The 22,657-nt window shown below is 43.1% G+C and overlaps 1 protein-coding gene across 1 annotated transcript in view; it reads left to right on the top strand.

The window, feature by feature from the left end:
- Positions 1–2: 2 nt before the first annotated feature.
- FAM222B (family with sequence similarity 222 member B) overlaps positions 3–22,657 on the top strand; it is a gene marked incomplete at its 5' end in the record, with an annotated part of 34,468 nt that continues 11,813 nt past the window's right edge. The window contains one exon of the mRNA XM_082493153.1: positions 3–167. The remainder of the gene's footprint in view (positions 168–22,657) is intronic.

Genomic DNA, 22,657 nt, shown 5'->3' with positions numbered 1-22,657 from the left:
GGGGGCCGTTGGCGGGCGGCGCGCGTGCGCGGTCAGCGGCTGGCGCAGCCACCACGGCGAGAGCGGGCGGCGGGCGGTGGCGGCGACTAAGAAGAAGAAGAACGGCGGGGCGCCGGTAACGGGCACAGCGGCGGCGGCGCCATGAGGCCCGGGCAGGGGCACCGAGAGTAAGTACGGGGCGGGTCAGTTCAGCCGTCTTACGCGGGGTGGTCGGACCGGCGCGGCCCACACCCCCCCCCCCCCTCATTGTCCTTCCCGGGTGTCCCCTCCCCCCATCCTGTGAGGCGGCGTGAGGTAACCCCGCTGTCGCGACCCTCCCTCTGTCGCGACAGCGCTGCGGGGCCGCTCCCGGGAGGCGGCTGAGGGACGGGACGCGGCGACGGCAGAGCCGTCGCCGCGTCCCGTCCCTCAGCCGCCTCCCGGGAGCGGCCCCGGCCCACCCGCCTCCCCCGGAGCTCCCCGGCTCGTCCTTGTGAGGAGACGAGGGAGGGAGCAGGCAGCCCGCCTGCAACCCCGCCACCCGGAGCTTTCAATACCTTTGCCTCGCGTGTCGAATAGGCGGCGGGAATCGCGATAGTACGTCAGGGGTGGCGACAGAGAAATGCCTCCAGGGGGAAAAGGCGGCGAGGTGGGGAGGAGGGGTGGGGGGGGGAGCTTTGCGGTCGCGATGTGTGCAAACCCTTTGTGTAATTCTCTCCTAAGAAAAGTGTCTTTTTTATTTATATTTTTTTTTTCCTTTTGCAAGAGGAGTCATTAATAGATTTCTGGTCGTTGCGATTTCCTACCAACCATTTTTTTTTTTCCAAGCATCTTAACACAGGTGTGAAGAAAACGGCGGAGCTTGACTTGTCTGATTTCAGTCCACTCGCACAAGCAAAGTGCTTAAATGCTTTTTGGTTATGCAGCATATGATCTTCCCAGAGCAGCACCTGCGAGGGCTTACGGACATGTTTTATCCTCCTCTCGGTATCGCCTCTAATTGCTTGGTACAAGTTTTAGGATAAATTGCAGATGTAGGTTAGTTAGTTCAATAATCATTCATTGCACTCACTTCTTATTGTAGTCCTTAATTATTTCTTTCTTCAGTCGCATCGAACATCTTAAGAAAACGTAAGTTTATTTGGAAAACTTTTTGCGACAATACTTTTACTTCTTTATTGCCCAAACCCAGTTCTTTGTTGCACTGGTAGCTGCAGGAGAGCACGCTCTCAGTAGATGAGGTTGGGTTCCCGGGTGATGTCATTTGTGCTGGAGCAACGGTGATGACTTTGTGATTGAATAAATCCTGCTGGATGTGTCGGGCTTCGTGATTTTGTGTGTGTGCGCTGCAGAAACTTCGTCTGATTCAGCAGCCGACTGAGAAAATTCTGTGATCGGTGCTACGTAGGCAGTGAGGGAATATAGTGATGATAGTCGCTTTTCCCTTTCAGCGCGTGTGTTTCTGTATTTTCTCCACCTAAAGAATTTGAGCCTGTTAAGAGTCCATTTAAGTAAATACATAAAGCAGTGGAGAAAGATGCTGTTGAAGCATATTACAGATATTAGAGGTGGAGAGAGCGGGCTCTCACAAACCGCAGCCTGGGGAGTGGAGGGTGCAGGGAGAGCGTACAGGTGGGTCTGGTGTCCTGTAAAGCCAGTCCAGAGGGCTGGAAAACTCGGGGGGGGGGGGGGAGGGGGGGGGAGGTGGAAGCAGCAACAACAGAAAGCAAGCAGCAGCAAATTAACTGATTGGTACTTTTTAGCAGAGAAAGGTCTGGATCAAAAGCAAGTAAGAGCCAGAACAGAGGCCAAGATTTGCAATAAGTACAGGATCTACAGCTTTCGGGGAAAAATGCTTCCATAAAAGAAAGGCTATTTATTTTTTCAATTATATTTACACTGTGCAGTAGGGTAGAATTTCTGAGGTGAAGAAATCGGAGATTGACCCTTTTCTGGGAGAGTCACAGGTGGAGCTGGAGATAGAAGATGGGTTGATGAATAGTCTGCAATTTACGAGCATCGCTTCAAATATTGAAAATATTTCTCAACTATTTTAAGAAGCCATATTGGGTTCAATCCCAATCCGCCTGATAGTCTAGAGACAGGAAGGATGCGTATTGCTGGAACAAGAATTAAGCAAAAATAGATAAATCTGACATAATGGATGACAAGGGAAAGATGATTGCTGAAAGATGCTGGCATGCTCTCTGTTCCTTCATGCTTGGTGTATATTTTGTTGGGTTACATGGCTTTTGAAGTGTAAAAAAAAAAAAAAAAAAAAAAAAAAAACACAAAAAAACCAAAACCTCATTTTGTGCTGAGATAAAAGAAAAGGCAGGTGCTTGAATTCTGTTAAGGATCAGCTTTGATACTGACATTAAGTAGTGACCTTACTTGCAGTTACCCCTCTGTCATTTTGTGAATTTCTCAATAGAATAAATAATGCACTTAGTACCAAATAAATACCTTTTAATAAGATGGTATTTTTGATCACCCTTTCACTTCACATTGCAAACAGATTCACACTTTTTCTGCTTAAGCACAGCCTGGGGTGCCATTTCTGTTAATAACATCAAAAAATATGTTGGAGAATGTCCACATAGTACACATACTATTGTTTTTTTCTCCAAATGTAGAATTAAGGAACCCTGATATTCTCTGTAACTTGGATATTTGCCTTCATTTAAGTCTTATTTGTTTCAAGTTGTCCTCTGATAGATAGGCTTTTATATCTACCTTTGCTTCTGGGAACTCTTACCAGATCAAGAGGCGAAGTAAGGATTTTGTGAAGGACTGAGGTGTCTGTATTTCCAGAAGCGCAGACTGCTGTACCATGTACAGGAGCCTTAGCTTGTATCCTCACTGGCACTCGCTGAAATGCCTGGGCGTGGGATAGAAACTTCAGTAGGTGTTTCCTCCCTGGTGCAGTACTTTTCTTTTTCGCCTTGATTTGTCCATTCATGGTTATTCTTCTGCATTTTTGTTCTGACTGCTCCCACCTCAAAGCCTCCATCGCTGAAACATTTTGCATCCTTTATATTGCTGGCTCGCTCATCTTCAGCGAGGTAATACTGAGGGGAGTCACTGATTTATGAAGATGGGAGATGAAGTAATGTCCATTCTGTATTTCTCTAAAGCTTGGTAATTTCCAGGATTCTGGGATTTATGGAATTACTAAATACACCAGAGAGAACATAGCCACAGCCTGACTTGCTTGATTTATTTAACAGATGATCACAATTTTTAAATAATTGCTTTAGGAACATGTAGTTCATTGAAATACTACACCCAACAATTGAGTAACAGGTCATTGTGTCGCGTTGTAGGCTGTAACCAGGGCCTGCTGACTCTTGTAAGGCTGTTTATGGGGTAAGATGCTCCTGAAGATGAGTAAAGGTTTCACAGTTTTCTGCATCTGTAATGAAGTGTATCACCCCACCACTTTCAATTTTCAGCATTTTAAATGTTTTCGAACTGGGAAGTTAAGTGAATAATTTAAATTTTTATTCCTTGTGTGGTATGCCATATTCCCCTTTTCTCATTGTATTTTGTGACTCGTATTAAAATCTTAACCATAATGGTCTTTGAGCAATTTTTCTTTTAATTGCAGATCGTTAGTTTGAATATGAATGCTAAAATGAGTTTGTCACGCTGTTCATCTTTTTTCTCTCTAAAAAAAATTGCTTTCCAAGTACTGATTCAGCCGCTGAGCAGCAGAGCTCCTGAAAAGGCATTCTGCTGACTGGCATCCAGAAAAGTTGTTTTTAACTTTGCCCAAAGATATTTTTCCAGTGGGTTGTATTCCTCAAAAGCTAAGCTTACTGTCCCAAATAGGCATAGCTTGGCCTCAGTCTTGCCTACATCTGGAACTGACAGAGGCCGGCATGTTCGTTGGCTGCCAGTTTCTACGGTTTTAGTAATTTGATTTAAATGAGCACTTGAAAAAACCAAGGACGACTACGGTCCATGGCTGATCTTGCTTTATATAGACTCTATAGACCCCTTTTCCTTAATTTGGTACGTTCTATCTGGATGTGTCTTCATGCCTCCCTGCTCATTTTGTATTTGGTATGTTGTTGCTATAATTACTCTCCCGTTGCGCTCAGGAATTAAGCATAGTTTATGTATTCCCATTGCTTAACTTGTTTATACTGTGTTTGAAGATCAGTCCAAGTTTCCAGGGTCTGTGAAGAAAATGGCGATATTTCGTTATTGGAATAATTTCACAAGAATGTAGTTTGGCTGCAGTCTGGCCATGGTACGGAATAGTGGGGGTGTAGTTCTTGGGGTGTGCTGGGGTGTAAACTAGGAGGGATTTTTAATGTAAGATTTCAAGTCCCGTGCAGCGTTGCTGAGTGTGCATGGTGTTGTGCTTGGAATGCGTGGAGCAGTTGAGCGTCTGGGTTATTGATGTATTTAGAGATAACTGAACTGCTTCAGGCTTTTAAATAGATGCATTGATGGGTATGCTATAGGGAAATGTGTTAGAAAACAGGTTTTCTGTAAATGCAACGCATCTGAGGCAAACCTTTAAGTAAAATTCTCTTGAATTAGGTGACAGATCCTACCTCCAGTGGGAACAGACTCTGTAGCATCTTTGGTGTGCAATGAGTGAGACGGTTTGTTAATTTCTTACAATGTCTGTAGTAATGTGATGCAGAAAAGGTGAACCATGAAAGTGAAGCTATTCTTAGTATTTAAAAAAAAAAAAAAGTAAAAAATATTATCTACCAACTGATACGTTGCTGACGTCTGTAGTGCAGCCAACCCAATTAAGGTGGCGTATACTGTTTCCAGCAGGGTTCTGATTGTTTCTAATTTGGGAACCACGTGAGAGCAAGTAGAAATAGGTGAAACGACATGCTTTGCTCTTCGGAGTGGATCTCGCATCCAGTTGTTTTCTGTAATTTGACTTCTCATACTTGGGCAATCTCCCTGTCCTGTGCATCGCAGCTAAGATGGTAGCTGTGCGCAGCCTCCTCCAGGTGACTTCTTCCTATATGGTGAGTGTGGGGTTCCTGGCAGAGAAAAATGATTTGCTGCTATAGGGGAGCACAGGACAGTGGAAGAGGAAAAATTGTGCGTGTTTTTACTTGGTAAAATATTGCATAAGTCAGTGTTCAGTGCTGTGGATTTTTTTTTTTTTTAATTTCCTGACTCCAGTGTATCCTTTGCTGTATCCTGCTCTCCCTCGTCTTGCCTTCATGTTGTTAAACTTTGAGCGTGCATTTTAGAGGACTTGCATATCACAGTCCTGCCCTTTCCTGTGGCTGATGCCTTGTCACTCATTTTGTTCCTCTCTGTAGGCAGTTTCTGCACGCAGAATGCTTTGAAAAATGTCGTACGATTACTGTCTTGAGCCAATAACCATGTATATATATAGTTTAAATTCTGTTGGATGGAAATAGCATTGTATGAGCCTTTTTCAAAAAAAATGACACAGATGCTCCCACTCTCCAAAGTAAACTTCCTCCTCTGCTAATCTTTTTTTAAATCTGGAATGGAAAACGCATACATTTTTAACATCTGGAAAGGAGAGCCCTTCATGCCTACTTTATTATTCTTCTATCCAGCATTGCTCTTCATTCATCCTTCTATTCTGTCATTGTTTTTCATAGTTTCTGGTCTTCTAAAGGTAGAGGAATATCGTGTGCTTTGGCTTCATTGTGGATGGGGAAAGCTGAGTATTTGCTTGCCCTTCTCTTCCAGCTCATCAGTCTATTCTAATTCTGCATTGTTTTTTTTTTCTTCAGCTACAGAAAACCCTCATCTTTTGCCTGGAATGGGTAATGTGTTCCTAGAGCTGGTAATTCATGCATCCTTTGACTTTAAATTGTTTGCAACTATGCTGAGCATTTGTGAATGAGCGTGGAGGAAAATCAATATGTGAAAAGGCCACAGCAGGCAAGGGAAAACAGCTCTTCCAGCGCCTTTTTCTTGGTCACACCATTGCCTGATTTTTAGTTTTCCTGTCTGTGAACTCTTCAGTGTTTAAATTTAGAAATGGCTTGTTTTGGAACAAGTCACTTTTAAGATCCTTTCCAGAAGATTTGTGTGTAATTTAATCCCATTCAGGTTTGCTGCTCTGATCTGTGTTCTGCTTGTTCTGTGAGACTTCAGGTTGCTCTTTCTCCCTATACCTCTCCCAGTATTTTCTAGAAATTTGGGGTTTTTTTTCCAGTCAAAACTACAACAGCATTTACAAAGCCTTTTATACCTTTTCTATTCCCTGTTTTTATTCATTGGCAAGGTGGTATTTTTAGAATTGTTATTTTGTTAAAATAGCCTGAATGTTTAAAAAAAAAAAGTAACTTCAGTTTCTCTGAAGGATCTCATTAGTGCTATTATTTAAATATTCTAGAAATGGAATGTGTGTACTTTAAATATATTATTCAGACTAATTTCTAATATTTCTGATGTATATTCTCTCATATTTACTATCCTTTTCCAACACAGCTTCATTTAATATTTCAGGGCGTCATCTTACTTACATATTATTAATGAGTGAAGTCGCCGATGAAGAACCAAAAAAAAGGCTTCTCAAAATGTGACAGTACAACTTAACGTTTCAACTGCTTAAATTTAAGTCAAGGCAGGAAAGAATTAAGATTTTACCTACTTCCATCTAGTGTGCGTGAGGGAAATTGCATCCATGGTTAAAATCCCAGCCATTCTCCTGGCAGTTCCAGTTGGGCAAGGATCATCTCATCCGTTGGGCTTTGTTAAGCAGTTGCTGCTGATAAACTGTGTAGTATCCCAGGGCTGACAGATTTTAGCTCTGAGTATTTATGTGGCAGTAGCTTTGTGGTGTCCATAAAATGGCGACGCACGAAGTTTAAGAAAAATCACCTTTCACAGTGTGGTGTTCATACTCTCATTCAGTGTGTTCTGCTCTATTTACTTGTCATTCTGTGCTAGAATTTCAGCTGCTTGATTTATGAATTATTGCCATTGAAATAAAATTAAAGTGGCTGTTCAGTTATTTAAGAGCCAATTAAATCTGATTTGATTCTGATGTAACATTTCCAATGAAAGCGCTTAAAATGCGGTCTGTGGAGGCAAGTTAGATCTAAAAATGTTTAGTGTTTATTTTTTATAATCTGTGTGCTTTAGATGGTTTGACTTGCCAAATAAAATCCATTGCAATCTCACAACAGTGAGTTTGATGTTAAAAGTCCCTCTAGATAAGAAAATAAAACAGTTTTGGTGTTTTCAGTGATGCTTTAGCCACGGCGACTGGTTGGAGAATATATTCAACCAGGAGAAATGAATTTCTCTTGTTTGCAGTGCTTTTGGAGAGTATAATTTATTTACTAGCCTTTGGTGACTTTCAAAGGTAAAAACAATGGGTCTTCTGGGACTAACGTTTCTCAAATCATGGGCTTGAGGGATCAGCGTTTATATTAGTTGAGTTTGCAGTATCAGAATGTGCTAATTACTCTGAGGTCCACCGCTCACAGGGGGACGCTCAGGACGAGATGCTTTGAGAAATGCAGCCCAAGAACCTTGAGCGGTTGATGCAGGCCAGACAGAGATGCGTGGTTTGTTGCATGGGGTTGGGGAGCCACGTACACCCTTAATGATCTTGTGGGGCGCAGACACACCAAAAAACTAACGGCACCAGAAAGTACCCTACTGAGCCTTACAGTCCTGTGTTTTGTTAGCAATAACTACAACAAGTGGAGAAGGAGCAAGTCCTTTTCGTTATGCGTGGCAGTTAAAATGTATCCCTTGATTATGGCATTTCTTATTAGGGGAAATGACAATGCCAACCCCAGTTTTAGTTTGACAATTCAACACCATATATTATGTCTTCTGTGGGCTGGGAGGGTGTAGGCTGAGACTGTTTCAATACTAAGGGTCTGGTTTGCCTTATTTTTTCGTTGAAAATAAATCCTATTGATGCGGATATAATTTTATTCCTAACTAGACAAGCCTGCACTAGTCAGCTCTCAGGTTTGTGGTGTCTGTCTCCGACAAGATCACAGATATGGAGAAAATGATTTATTTTAGTTTCCAATGCTTAGATAAAACTCTGTTTTTGTGCAGATGGCACTGAAAGGATAACATAGCTCAGACAAATTTGTATAAAGCACAGTATATTTGTACCAGAATCCAAATCTTCAGTGCATCAGTAATATTGAGATTTATACTACTATCGTACTAGTCTGTTTGGTGTGGTGGTTTTTTTTTTTTTTTTCAGCAAATAGAATTAATTGCCACATGTAGAGGTCGGTGGGGTTTGTGTACTCCGGTCTGGCTGCTCCGTACATTTTTGTGGGGTGCTTCCAGCTGCCCAGCCTGGTATCCTGAAGAGCTGTTGTGATTATCTGGTTGATATCGGAGAATGCTTTGGGGGTTTTGGGTGGAAAATGTTCAGAGCGGTGCAGAGCAGGAGCGTGAGGGCGCTCGGCTTTTTGGAGAGGGTTGGAGATGGTACAGGCGTTTGGGGGGTACCTGTTCCTCCATCAAAGGCTTTTATAAAACGCTTTAGTGGAGCGTGATAAAGAAAATTCTGATAGTTGCACTGATTCTAAATAAATGTTTACTAAACAACATTTAATGGATTTAAAATGTTTTTAGGAATAGTTATTAGTCCTTCGGTCTCATATGGTGAAGGGAGTCTTGTCTCAATGGGGGGCCGCCATTTTAATGCTTCCTGGCAGGAGGCCTATTTTGATCATGCAAATTAGGTTGGAAAAAGTAGGCTAAGCCATGAAAAAGTAGGAGAGATTGTGAAATTTTAGATTTTTAAGGTGACTGTTCTTCTAATTACTAACATTTTTCTTATCATCGATATCGTACGTCACTTTTTTCATTGATTCTCACATCCTCATCCCTTAACACTGACAACCTTGATACTAGTTGCTCTTGCATCCACTGCTCAAAATGGAAGCCGTAGTCCGTTGGCTATTTTATTCCCAGCAAGGTGCTTGGAAATACTGCCACGTGGTGTGTTTTGTGGTATAATTAGAAATGCGGATACAGACTTTTTTGTTGCACTGTGGTTAATTTTTTCTCTTCTGTTAACATTAATAGGGACTGAAGGTTAAACTTGGTTTATGCAAACTCTGGATATTTGCAGGATGCTTATTGGCAAGGGGGGTTAATTCTGGCAGTGAGAGTGGGCGAGGATCAGAGCCAGTGCCCAGTAGACTGGATCTCCAGTGAGAAGATGCTGGGGTTTTCACCAAGATGATCTCTTCATGGACTCCACCTTCGCCATCAGTTTCTGGCCAGGGGGACAAGCCACTCGCCAGGCAGAGTTACATGGCACTGGTGGAACATGAGGTCCCACTGGGGATGTGGGGAAGAACCCCCCGCTACCCCTTCCTGGCCGGCATGTGGATCCCGCAGCCACCATCCTGCAGAAACACCGCAGCCCGTCCTTCGCATCCTGCTCCTCCGGGCAACGATCGCGTCAGCAAAATAACTGTCTTGGTGCCTGCCGGCTCGTGAGCTTCATTTAATCCTATTAATTTTTAATAGAAAATTAATATTAAGCTAGCATACTTCTAACATGACTTTGCCTGTGCACAGAAAGACCCCCGGTTTGTGTTTGCTTTGGAGGAGAAGAGTGTTGGATCCTGCCAGACCCTCCTGGCGAAGCCGGCAGCTGGAGTGGGGCTTTGATCTGGGGGACGCGTCTTTGTAGGGCTGTCACCTTCAGCAAATACAGTAGTAGTGCCCTGTTCTGCTTCAGTGATCACAAACGTTGGTTGGATTTCAAATATATATATCTCTAAAAGTAGCGCTCTGCGGTGGGGTGTTGTTTGTATGCCGTGCTGCTTGGATAAACTGAGGGGAACAGGGGATTTCCAGCTAAATGTGTGCAACAAGTCTATTGTGTGTTGATTAGCGCAGAGCTGACCTGACCGGTGTCTAGTGGAAAATGCCAAGAGTTGAATACCAATTTTATGGGGACTTTGGTAAATACAATTTTAAGAGATTTAAGGTTTCTATTGGTAAAAAAAAAAAGGCATATTTTTAATTGCTGTTTTCACTAGGAGCTAGTAAAGCAGAGTTGTGCTGGAGATGGAGAGTTTGTACGCAGCCACCCAACTGTGGCTTTGCTACAGTTGATGTTCTGTGGCCTCCAAAACAGTAAATTTGAAACAGGAAGGTCTGCTCTGTGAGTTGATGGTATCTTTCTTGTTAAGAAAGATTCTGGGAAAGTAAGCCGCATTCCTTAGCTCTTGCAAACCTTTTTAATTGTTTTTTCTCACAACCTTAGCCTGATCTTATCATGTAAGTAATTGTTGCATCACATTTGCTTTATTCTATCTACTGGGAAGTCAGATAATTGCTTTATACCTTTTAATGGGAAGTGTTTGGGCAGCCTGGTACCTCCGTGGTGTCAATGACCAGTGTGGCAACTATTGCAACACTTGCATTTCTCCCGGCTTTTCTGGAGCTCGACGACAGCGAGCAGGAGAAGGGAGGCAGGGATGGCTGGCACCTTCTCTTGGATTGAGTAGCAGCCATAAAGTTACTCTGTGTTTTAGACTCCATCATAAAAGTAAATCTACCAGCTCTGATGTGCCTTGTATTTAGGTATAGCTCATCTGCAGGAATATTCAGTCAGACTTTCCTTATGAAGTAGTATTATAGGGTATTAATTATTCATACTCAGTTTAATTCTTCTTTCTTGCATATTTAATTGTAATAGCGTGCTGTATGTCACAGTGATTTCCCAGAAGAACTGTACACCAAAGGAAAACCATTCAGGTATATAGTCTTAAATATGTCCATGCTAATCTTTGTTCTTTAATTTTGGAGCAGAATAGGATATTATCAGATGTTTCTTGTGGGGAAACAATTACACAAAATCATGATTTCACTTAATCTTTTCAGCTAAATTCTTCAAGCTGAAATAGCTGGTTTGATTTTCACTGATAACGTTTATGTTGTCTTGCTTATTCTGTGAGGAAAAAATGCTTAATGGGAGGGAGGACGTGACTTTTGTTTTCTTCTCTGAAGGGGGGAACCTCTATCAAAGACTTTGGAAGTGGCAATCGATTCCTTCCAGAAGATGAAGGAAGGGAATAAGATTTTTATTGAGTTTTTTTCAGTGATCAGAATAGCAATGCCAAGTGCTTGTGTGATTAAGGTTGGGTTTTCTTAACGACTAGGATGGGCTCTTAGTGCTTGACATGAGAAAATATTGGAGGCACGGGAACTGCAAATGCATTCACAATTTGATTTGCATTACCCTCCTTCTAGAGCTGTTTCGCGCTTGTAAGGCTCTTGGTGAAACCGAATCCCTCGTGTTTGGAGAGCAGGATTGTTCTCTGAGATTTACTGTAGGAGTTTAAACTTCTGAAAAATCTGTTTACAATGTGTCTGAACCGGAGGATAGAGGACACAGTAGAGACTGTTATCTGTTTACTGCTCAGATAAGGAGGTGGAATAGATTGCTGGCCTGTTTCTGAACTCTGCTTAATGAATGGTTGCTAGGCAAATTGCATCTCAATCAGCTTAATCCTCAAGATGTCATTTACAGGTCTGCTCTTTGTGAGGGCCAGAACCGTGTGCTTTCAAACTGTACAGGCCAGAAATTGCTAGCAAAGCAGCTTAGAATAGCTTGTTCAAAAATTCAGCGTACATGTGTTGCTGAGCTGCCCAATTTAAAGTGCCTGTTGTTGCAGGGCTGTGATTGCATGGCCATGCGCTAGATTAGATGCTCAGTGATAGACAGGAGGCAGCAGCAGCATTAGCACTGTTTCTGGATCAGCACAGCACAGATCATAACGTTTTGGCACTGGATTAACGTGAAAGATAACGTTTCTAAATGGGGACTGCACTGCGGATGAGAAGGAAGGTATTTTGGTTTTGACTGAGTTTGCTCAGAGCCCGCTGTGATTTCAGGGCATATAGGTGGGACATGATTAACTTGGGCAAACGGTTGGAAGTGGGAGGTGGTGCCAGCTGGCACGGGGCAAGGAGCTGGGGCTGGCCTTGGTGAGAGATCTCTAATTGGGAGAGGGCACGTGCTGCTTGTATGAAGGTTTCAGTCTGCTTCTGAAAGGGTGGACTTTCTCCCGTAGCATCAGGAGAGAGCCAATTAATTGCATACACTGGTGTGTGTTACTCACATACATTAGGCTCATGATTTAGTCCAAAGGAAAAAAGTTTCCTAACATAGTTAAGCTTTAACAGTCTCTTTGTAAAGAAAGATAACAAGGTACTTGTTTTTATTGGTTTCCCATGACAGCAATGAATCTTGTTGCAGGCAGAGCATTGTTCTTTGCATGGCTACGCCTTCCTTTCCTTTGAAATATATCCTTTGTGGGCGCTGTATGTCATGACACTGAACACTGTAAATGCAAACTGGAAAAGACTGGACTACTTGTATGCTAAAGACGTTTTAGAACTGTTTATGGTCACCGTGTGCTGATATGAAATGTCCTTCATGTGGCACGGTTATTAAAAGTGCAGGTAAGAGCGTAGCCTGTGAACTTTGTAGTGTTTGCGTGGTTTGGATGTGTGCAGCTTTTGTGTTGTTCAAGAATACTATTACATTTTTAGGAAAAGATTATATTAAAACGTGGAGAGCCTCTCCAAGTAAAGCATCAATAAAATATTCCACCTCAGTCACCAGCCAAATGACGGTGGTGCTTGCATCTTTATGCTGTAGATGGGAAGAGGACTGTCGAACAGAAGACTTTGTGATCAGAGAGTGCTTTTCATGCAAATGAAGATTTTATTACATGCTGCTGAATCAGGGGCTTGTGTAGCGAGAACAGCACAGAAGCGATAAGATCACTTTGTCATAGCTTGAAATTTTGCCCAGCGTGTCTTTCAGATCGCTGAAACGGGCAAGAAACACTCTTGTTAAGGGCACAGCAGTAACTGATATGATATTTTGGGGGCAGGGCTTTTTCTTCACGGTACCGTCTGTCTGCAGTGATCTGCCACGTGTCCACAGCCCTGATTTCAAAGCAATGAGGAACTGCAACGTGTAGGTGACCCCGTGTAGCACCAGAGTCATAAAAGCTCCTGTTCCTGATGGGATCCCAGTTCTGCTGTTGCCTGAATGGGTACAGAATCTCCTCTTCTCTGCAAGCTAGAAGCCATCGGCGTTGGTTAGAGCAGAGTTGCCCATCCTTTTGGCTGGGAGAGCCTGTGTTGCCTGTTCCCGAGTCGTGCAGGGGCTCTGCAAACACCATGAGGCTGTGTTTTCCTGCAAAGGGCACTCATCCAGGACTGATTCTGTTGGTTTTCCTTTTGTATTTGTTAGCTAATGTCGTCTTCCCAATGTCCTCCTTTCATGGTTAGAACCGGTTTGGTTTAATGAGGACTGTGGTTGCCAACAAGCGAATGGATATATGTAGTGGAATAGGCATCTAAATCTTCCCCTGCAGATGGGTAGCGTTCACCATCCTGATGTGACCTTGGTGAAAGTTCTCCAGCGTGTTACTTTCCCTCTTTATTTATCCCTCTTGCTGTGTAGCAGCTTTCCTTACAGAGAAGCGTCTGAGCTATTGGAAATCTGTCCTCTCTTCTCTTCCTCTCTCCAGAGACATTGTCAGCGTAACACCCAAGCTGCTTAGATTGATGCCTGAATATTCTGCTTTTGCACAATCAGGAGGCATTCAATGAAGTAGCAAGATGAGAAGAAGATTAAGGTTTAGGGCTGACGTTTTTAGACACTTTTCAATCCATAATTTTGACTAGTCTTGGTGAGGAGGGTCAAAGGCTTCCTTCACGTGGGATGCCCCCGTATGTGTGTGTTGAGAATCCATCAGAGTGTGTAGCGCAGGGGAGAAACAGGCTTAACAGGCATCAGATTGCGGCGTGGGGCTGTTCATATTTCAAATTCTCATCTAAAGAGTCTAGGAACAGAATCTAACCCTGCACGTTCATGGAGAGTTTCAGAGCGGCAGGATGGAACCTTTTTTCCTGTTTTTCTCATGCAAATTGTGGTAAGGATTATTCAGTGTTTAAAATCTGGTTTATGCTGGCTTCTGAATTTCATTTAAAATAAACATCTGGAGGAGAGCTTTTTGATCTCCTGTGCAAGACTGTTTGCCTCACTCGTTAAAATGACTTCTGCTTAATTTTTAGTGAAAGGCAAAGACCTAGATCACTTCAGCCCAGAGGCGATCTAAATGGTTCACCTCTGCAGTTAAAAATTTCCATGCGCATGCACCTTATCCGGCAGATATTTAAAATCCTTTCTTAGGGAGCATGGCAGCTAGAGGTATCTGCTTCTTCTGTGCTGCTATTTGGGATCTGCAAGGCTGCTACCTGTAGTGTGGTTTCTACTTCTGCAAAGCCTGGTTCTCCTGGTACTCCATTCAAAGAGAATTATGGTCTTGTCCCTTTGCAGCTTGCAGTGCAAAGCCCTCCCCCAGAAGACTGCCACGGTTTGCTGGTATCCCGCAGTGAGGTTGGTGGAGCAGTGTCACACAGGGAGTAATTGGTTATTTATTCAAATAGCCATTACGTTTGCAGTATGTTTTCTCTGATTTGACAGGAGCTCACTCCTCTACTCTTCACTGGAGACCGAAATTGTGTGCCCACAACGAGAGTGCTGGGTATGTGCTTCCTCTGTCTTTCTGGCTTTGAAATGGGTTCCTGTTGCTCTTTGGCAGACCCTGAAGCAGTGATCTGTGGAAGCGGCATATTCAGAGCTAGAGTGACTTTGCTTACCTCTTTTTCTCTCTTTATTTATGTCTGTATGGGATCAGCTGGTCCCACATTATGTGTGAAGCAGTTAAATTTTTGCCTGCATCTGTGGGATGTGATTTCTCCCCCTCCCCTCCAGTCGCTTTGATCAAATCAAATAAAAACGCAGCGCTTTCATTTCTAGTTTTGTAGTTTCAAAGACAATCTCTTGACATGCTCTAGCCGTCTGGACCTGAGTGTTTTTTTTTTTTTCCTTAGTCCAAAGGCGCGCTGTGTCTTGCGCCTTTCTCTGTATCAGCAGTTGCAATCTGCATTGGCTTTTATCTGCATCAAAAGACAAATGGAAGAGAGCAAGACACCGCAGGAATGGGAAACAGACTTACATGTGCAATGGAAATATGTAATCCTTACGTTCAGTCTGCCACATGGAGTACAGACCAGTTTCTATATTCTATATTGGAAATCTGTAGCCTATACTCCTAGAAATGTGAGTTTAGATTTTAGACTTTGAAGGTTGGTTAATCCCTCCAGCGGTTAATACCAACATAAAATTCTGTGATGTCAAGCCTTTCTCCCTAAATGCCTTTTTTTTTTTTTTTTTTTTCCACATATGTCAACTCTACAAAGCAACACTCAATTTGAGAAATTAACATTCAAACACTCTGTAAGCACTCTTTATTTTTGTCTGCTTTGTGAGCAGCTGAACACATGTCCAGGCTGAAATATGCTGAGCTGCTGCTTCCCTGTGAGCCCCTGCCAGTGCCGCTCGGCACAAGGAGAGGTGAGAAGGCTCCCGGCTGCGCAGGCGCGGCAGAATTTGGAACTTTGTCCGATGTCCTGAAAAGACACCCCTGACCTCTGTCCTGGAAAAGCACATCTGCAAATCTCCTGCTCGACTGCATCCCGTGGGAGAGGATCCCATCTAAGCCCTACTAAATCATACCCAGTTCTCAGCGAGATGAGCACTCTGGTCGCTGTCGTCCCAATCAAAATCTGAACCGTGTCTGATGACATTCGTAATGTTGCTGTATGTGTTTCTTTTTTGTAGTAGTAGTGCTTAAAGCAAAGTGTGTTTCTCTCTGCATTAAGGAGTCAGATTCAGCTACTCAAAGCCAGTTGATAAATTGCTTTTCATTAAGAGTCTGAGCGCCAAGGGGTTCGGTATATGTTCCAAGGAAAAAAATACATTAATTACAGCTTCTGTAGAGCATTTATCAATCACATAGTTATAAACAGTACTAATGCAGTTAATTGAAGGTAGAAAAAATTACCTTTTGAATTTGTTGACTGTAGCAATTCCGTGGTTGGAAAGACAAATTGTCTGGAAATTAAAATCAAGGGATTGCCTGAGTCACTGTCTCAAGTATACACTTGATCAGACTCTCGCATGGCGTTCAGAGGGGATATGCTGCCTTTTAGGGTGAGATGCACTGTGGAGGTCAGGGCTGCCTGTGGCTGTTACAGCCCAGGTTATTGGGAGCTCAGCGTTCACGCAGGTGGGTTTGTGCTGTGTTTGCTGTTGAGTTATAGTCGTACGGGCTGTGGTAGCAGCATTTGTTCTCTTCTCGCCCACGCAGCCGGGTTGTGTTTACCATGCAAAGGGATGTCTCCCGCACTGTAGTACAGTTACAACTGCCTCTGTGTCCTGTCCGATTTATGTATTGCCATGGAGGTGGGGGGTGTCTTTTAAAAGAAAAAGCCAAGTCCAGAGGAAGAAGTACACACAAAAGCAAACACAAATCTCCTGCTCACCTGTAGTTAGTAAAACTTACTGTGAAAAAAGAAATATTTTGTGAATGTGAACTTTGGATAAAGGCAATGTGTTGGCGGCTACTAAAGGAATCAGGTGAGATTGCACTGAAGTGTTTTATCAGGCCTGCAGACAAAAATCGCTGATGCTTGTGGTGTGCAGAGGTTTTGAAAACATCTTGCACACTTCTGTTGCTTTCCCCGTGGCTGTTTTGAACTGCCAGTCGTGCAACTGGATGGTTTTCATGCTTCTCGGGAAAGCACGGAATAGCAAAGGCTTTTTACAGCTGCTGGCAAATAATGTATTTCTTGTCCCATTTTCTGTTGAGTTGCTGTAAGATGGCCTTTTGAGTTTCTTGGAAGACTGATAAGGACACTAGGTCTGTGTCAGGACAAGCCAGCACGGCACCAGCACCTCATTCTGAAGGCTGATGGGAAAATGCTGTCCTGGTGTCTGGTCCAGCTCTTTGGTATTCGCCTGATGGCTTGTATTTTCTGCTGGTGTGTGTTTTGTACTTGTGTTGCAGCTTCTGTTTGAGGTTCTTAGAACGCTTTTCATCTTTACAGTAGACTGCACAATATCTCCAGCTACAGAAGAAGGTCTTATCTTGCCCTTACAAATGGTAGAATGTGTATCTAAGGGCTGATGTGTTCATGGTCCGGCAGGAATTTCTGGCACTGTGCACAATTAGACAGAGATCTCCAATTTTGTATCTTAAATAAACCCCGGCCATATATTTCTCTGCTTGCTTTGCAAATAGGTTGTTAAAATTTCACCATAGGTGGGACCTTAATTCAGTATCCAGAGCTAAATACTAAACCAAACAACTGTTAGTGTAATTGTACATGTTAAAAGTGGTACACATGCATGACCAATGCAAGCTAAGGCCCCCCTGTGAGCCTGCCCGCCTGTGTTCACACACCACCGGCACACCTGGTCCGCAAGTGAGTCACTTTTTGTTTTTTATTTTTCTTAATATGCGAGTTCAGTTTTTTGTTTTGTATGAAGTCTAATTCATTCTGCCTCATCTTATTTGCAAATATTTCTCATTTTCAAGTGAATCTATTTTTAAAACAGGGCTCAAAGCATATTTTTCAATATCTAACAAATGTCTGGTTTGTTGTTTGTGTGTTGCATTGAGGTAAAATTTGTTCAAAGTTAGCTCTGAAAAAATGGTTTTTGAAATAATCAGCTTGTAATAAACACGGAAAGATACCTACTTTCCTACTTGGGTAACTGTCATAATCTGTAACTTCTAACAACATTTTAGAAGGAAAAACTGTCATCCTTCTGTCATGTGCAGCCACAAGGATTTCTGTAAGTCATGATTAAGACTTAATTCTGGGCTTTTATAGAGTAAGTGTGGAATGAGAGAAGATAATGATAACGGTGATCTGTGCGAAGCAGCCACTGGAGAGGGAAGTTTTTCATGTTTCCTTTTCCCCTTTGCCTAGGCAGCTGTTTGCTGTACTTAAGAAAAAGCTTCCTTTTCAGATCTGGGAAGGCAGGAAAGTTGAGAGGGAGGAATTCTGGCCAAGAGTGGCATGAGGAAGCCCACAGCTGTTGCATGTCCATTGTGGTAAAGTAAAGCTCAGAATTACAACCTCATGCTTCTCCCAGACATCAAACACATAGAAAAGCTGCACATAACACCGAAGCAGTGCACGTTCTTGCTGATGATGTTGAGGTTATAACTGCAGACTCTCTGCCATGGGAAAGGGGTGGATGTGTATTTTGGTTTCTTATCACTTGAAGGCAGAAGGAAGTTGTGTACAAGGATGGAGAATGTCAGTTGGTGGGAATGCGTGGTGCCTCCATTGGGGTATGTGTTAGCAACATCCTGTAGTTTGGTAGTCGCTGGGCTGTTCCGGGTTTGCTTCAGGTTGCAGTCATCTCAGCTAACCTCAATACCATCATGTTCACATGAAAACATGAACACTCATATCTGTACATCTGTTCCATATTTTGTAGTAGCTGCTGCGATGCAATGGATGCTGCTGGAGCACATAGGAAGAAGGTGGTTTTAGTTTGCCCCAAGGATAATGGATACTTTGAAATGTTTGTTTGCACTTCTCAGTATCTTGCTGAAGAAAATGGTATAATCTCTGAATGTTACGGTGATGGGTAGGGAGTCTGTTTTGCATTTTGAAAATACAAATGTAAGTTTAATATCCTGGGCGAGTTATATTTTTGATGACAACGCTGTATTTACCTGGCCTCTGCTCTGAACTGCTGCAGTTCAACTGTAGCATCCTTTGCTCCCTCTCCTAAATGACCGTGCAGATTAATGTGCTGTGAAACGTCACTAACATCCCAGACTGTTTCTTCATCCCAGTTTCCCACCAGTACAGCATTAAAAACTTGAGTTGGAAGTTACCATATAAAAGGAGAAAGAAAATTAATTAAAGGTCAGAGTGCTTTAGTGTAGTGAAAATTCAGAGGAAGCAGATACAAAGTTATTCAAATCCCTTTTGACTTCAGGCAGGTTAATTTTCCTATTTCTCTCATATGTTCCCATGGTAAAAGTAGTATCTCATTTGTCTCGTAACTGACCACTAGCTTATATGTTTCAAGCACAGCCAGAAATACTCTTTGAAGCTTTGGCCAGGCCCTACAATAGTCCTGACTTGTCTTTTCTACATCTTTCCTTTGCCTTAGAAGCGGCCTGCAACACCTGGCAAGACCTACTTACGCCTGTGTTGTCTGTCAGCTCCTACCACGTTGCAGAATACGGAGTTAAATCTAAAAATAGGCTTAAAAAGAGGTGAGGGCTTTGAGCAAAGTAAAATGAGCCACTGATTTGGGTCATGAAAGGGAATTGATGTCACTGGTTCTCCGTTGCAGCTTTCTTGAGCTAAGAAGTTCTGTTCTGAGCTGTGAAAATGCGGAGGAGCGGTGGTGAGCAAATGGCGCTCAGGAGAGGGAAATGGTCTGCTTCCAGTTCTCCCCATGAGACTGCCCACACCATGACCTTGTAAGCCTGACGCGAGCAGTCAAGGTGGTATTGAATGCTCCACAGTTTCATTTATCTTCACGGTCTTCTTCAGTGGTAGAAACCTGTCACCCACTGCTGTCCTTTTAACAAGGAGCAACCATGGCATCGGGTGATTAAATGCTTCATCCAAAATTACGTCAGGAACCTGTGGTGAGCCGGATACAGCCCTCGATCTCTTCTGTCGTAGGCTAGCCCATAATCAGGAGGCCAGTGTTCTAACATATATCTGGTCAAAAAACCTTCAGCCTCTGTGAAAGGAGTTGTGTGCAATTTTTTCCTGTTTCAGAGTGGTTATGTGGCTTCAGTAATGTTTGTTAAGTGCTCTGATATGCTTTGGTGAAGGGCAGAGTGTTAATAATTAAAATTGGAAGGAAGTTCTATAGTAGTATGGGGGTTGACGGCTGCTTTCTGGTCTGTTAGTTAACAAAAATGCAAAATAGAAATGGATGAATCAGCAGGAATTTAGTTTAACGCTCCCTTCCCCCAGCCACCTGCATGGGCTGAGCATAGAAAGCAGCTAATTGTCCGCTCCACAGCGGAGATGAAAGAAGCTGATCCTATAACGGGAAAGGCTATTGAACTACATGAAGGTGGTAAATTATCAGCACTGAAAACCTTTTGAGTTGGTGTCTTTACGTTCTCAAAAAGTACATTATTTGTACTGGTATTTACAGCGTTCAGGGTCTGATGAAACCAGCGTCTCGTGACATCAATATTAGGTTTCAGTCCATGTAATTAAGAGGTCGGTAAAACTGAAACTTGTTTTTGAAACTCTATGCCTTCATGGTGTTTGGGTATTGTTGAAGGGTGTGTTTGGTGAGGACGGGCCCTCTTAATGGCTTTATCTTGGCCCAGCTAACGAGCTGTTTGCAGAATTGCGCTGTGATTTGCAGTGGGCAGACTGTAAGAACAGCCTTGTGTTTGTCCATTTTACTGCTAGCAGTTTCATTTGCAAAGTGCAAGCAGGAGCAGGCTTCTTGCCAGCAACAGCTTCATTCAGATTAGGGCTTTAGTTCAATTATGTCCAATTAACTTTTATTGCAGATAGCAGTGATAATTACTTGCAAGTCAATTTTTTGGCTGTGGTTATCCCAAGGCTAAAGCCTGAGCTTGATGGATTTTAATAACTGAAGTGACGTATAGCTTTTCCTCTTTTTTTTCTTCTTTAGGCCTCAATTAGATGAAAGGTCAGAAGCTATGTAAAAATCCATCTTACAATTAAAGCCAACTGTTCTACTCTTCAGCAGATGCGTAGTACTGTGTTTTAAAATAATCTCTTGGGACCGACCTAAAAAAAGGCCTTTTAAACTCTAAGATCATAACCTTGAGCTTGCTGCTGCTTTATCCAAAGAGTGAATTTGATGGAGCTGATGTCACGTGTGGCAGTACCTACCCGCTGGGAGTCGAGAGCTACTGCCTTGACTTTTTTTACTGCGCTACATCCTGTTCAGAATTGCTCACCTGGAAGCCTTTAGTGGTAGCCCTTGGGCATGAGGAGTGTGATATGAACAATATTCCATTTAAGTGCTGTTACCCCAAAGCTTCTTCATTTTCTTCCTTGTTGAGCAGTGCTATCCCGGCTCAGGGAGGGGAGCAGAGCTGTGCTGCAGCGGGTGCCTTCTCTCTCCCGAAGCACCCCACCTACATTCAAATTCTCTCTGTCTTCCCCTCCAAACTATTTAATTTTGTTGCCTGAGTAACATTATAAATGGAGGTCAGCCTAAAAGGTGAAATGGTTTATAAGCAAAATCATAGTTAATTATACTGCAAGAAGCAAAAATTGGTTTTGATGGGAACTGTTGCAGGGCTCTACAAAAGGTCCACCTGAATGCAGAAAGCCAAAAGGTCCTGTGCCGGCAGATGCTGACGGTGCACTCCACTTGTTACAAAAGGCGACTTTCTATTGTTCAGTCTTCCTATTTATTTATCCCCAAGCACACTCAATGCTATTGTGATTTATTGCCATTTCAAAAGACTACCTCTCTGTGCATTATTTTGCAGTTTTCCATTTATAAAACATTAAGAGGATGTGATACCGGCTGGCGATGAATACAGTGCTAGTTTGGTAATTTTGTTCCAGGAAACGGTAAGATTTATCTCTGGCTCTTCAGCAGTCCTGGGAAAGGGCCATTCTGGTAAGTGCCTGAGAATAAAGGGAGGTTTTAGGGCTGGAGAAAGGCAGGAAGCCTGCAGGATCGGTCTAGACGCTGTCAAGCGAGGCACGGCTGACTGGTAGGAATTGTATTGAACGCTGAGGTTGGTGGGGGGTTCAGCATCTGCAGTTGACACGAACAAATCTTTGAAACCCCTAGATTTTAGGTTACTTTGGGAGAGGGAAAAGGAATGAGTTTCATTTGGTCTTGAGCAGCCTGCCAGGGGGTAAATGAGACACTGAGTTTCCCTTGGAGCATGAAAATTGGCCCGGATTCAATTATGTTTCCTGGCAAGCTCTTACAGACATTTGTACCAAAGAAACTTCACAACCCAAGTTAGTTTTTGGTTTTGTTGCAACGTTTATATATGCTGAACTTGGAATGTGCCGCGTGCACTTGGGGGTTGCCATAAATCCCACCAGCGGTTATGGAATTTCACGGGGCTACCTTGTGAATAACGAGGAGAAGTGAAGCGTATCAGTCAGCCGCAAGCGCTTAACAACCCTCGCACGGCTTACGGGACCCCAGGGTGCTGGAAACTTGGAATAGTTTGGAGCTTTTCTTTTGTGTGTGGGTAGATGCTCCGGCTTCCTCCCAGCCCCGAGCTTTGTGAACAAGCCCGCAGTTAGTCGTGGAATTTCAAACATGCGTGTTTACTTTCAGGAACCTAACTTTAAACTTCACCAGCTCGCTTTCGTCTAAACCAGCTCAGTTTCCCATATTTCACTGGCTGGCGATGGTTTGTGGGGAGTGTTTCCTTTGTGTGCTTACCCTGTAAGGCCTCTTGGGAGCTTCAGAGACTGGTGTATTTAAAAACTTGGCAATAACTCTGCATATGTGGTCTGTTTATATAATGATAAAGCTGTGTTAGAGTATTAGAAATTTCCTAGTAGTACCGAGTTGCTTTACACCTAGGTTTTACTCTAGCTTGTAACAGTCTCTCCTGGCCTGAGGAGCACTAGGTCTAGGAGAGGCAATATTAATCTTTGAATATCAGCCAGAAAATATATATAATATATAATGTCCCTGGGCGATGGGTGGAGGTGAGTTGTTCCGTCTTACCCCATGAGCCTTGGTGGTGACAGGACTTACTCTGAAAATCAGTGCAGGGGACGCTGCGCTGCCTGGACCAAAAAACACCCTCATGTG

Source organism: Vanellus vanellus (genome assembly GCF_965231255.1).
Source record: "Vanellus vanellus genome assembly, chromosome: 19".
Lineage (NCBI taxonomy): Eukaryota > Metazoa > Chordata > Aves > Charadriiformes > Charadriidae > Vanellus > Vanellus vanellus.
Note: the sequence above shows the minus strand (reverse complement) of the source record. Positions and strands in the feature narration are given on the sequence as shown.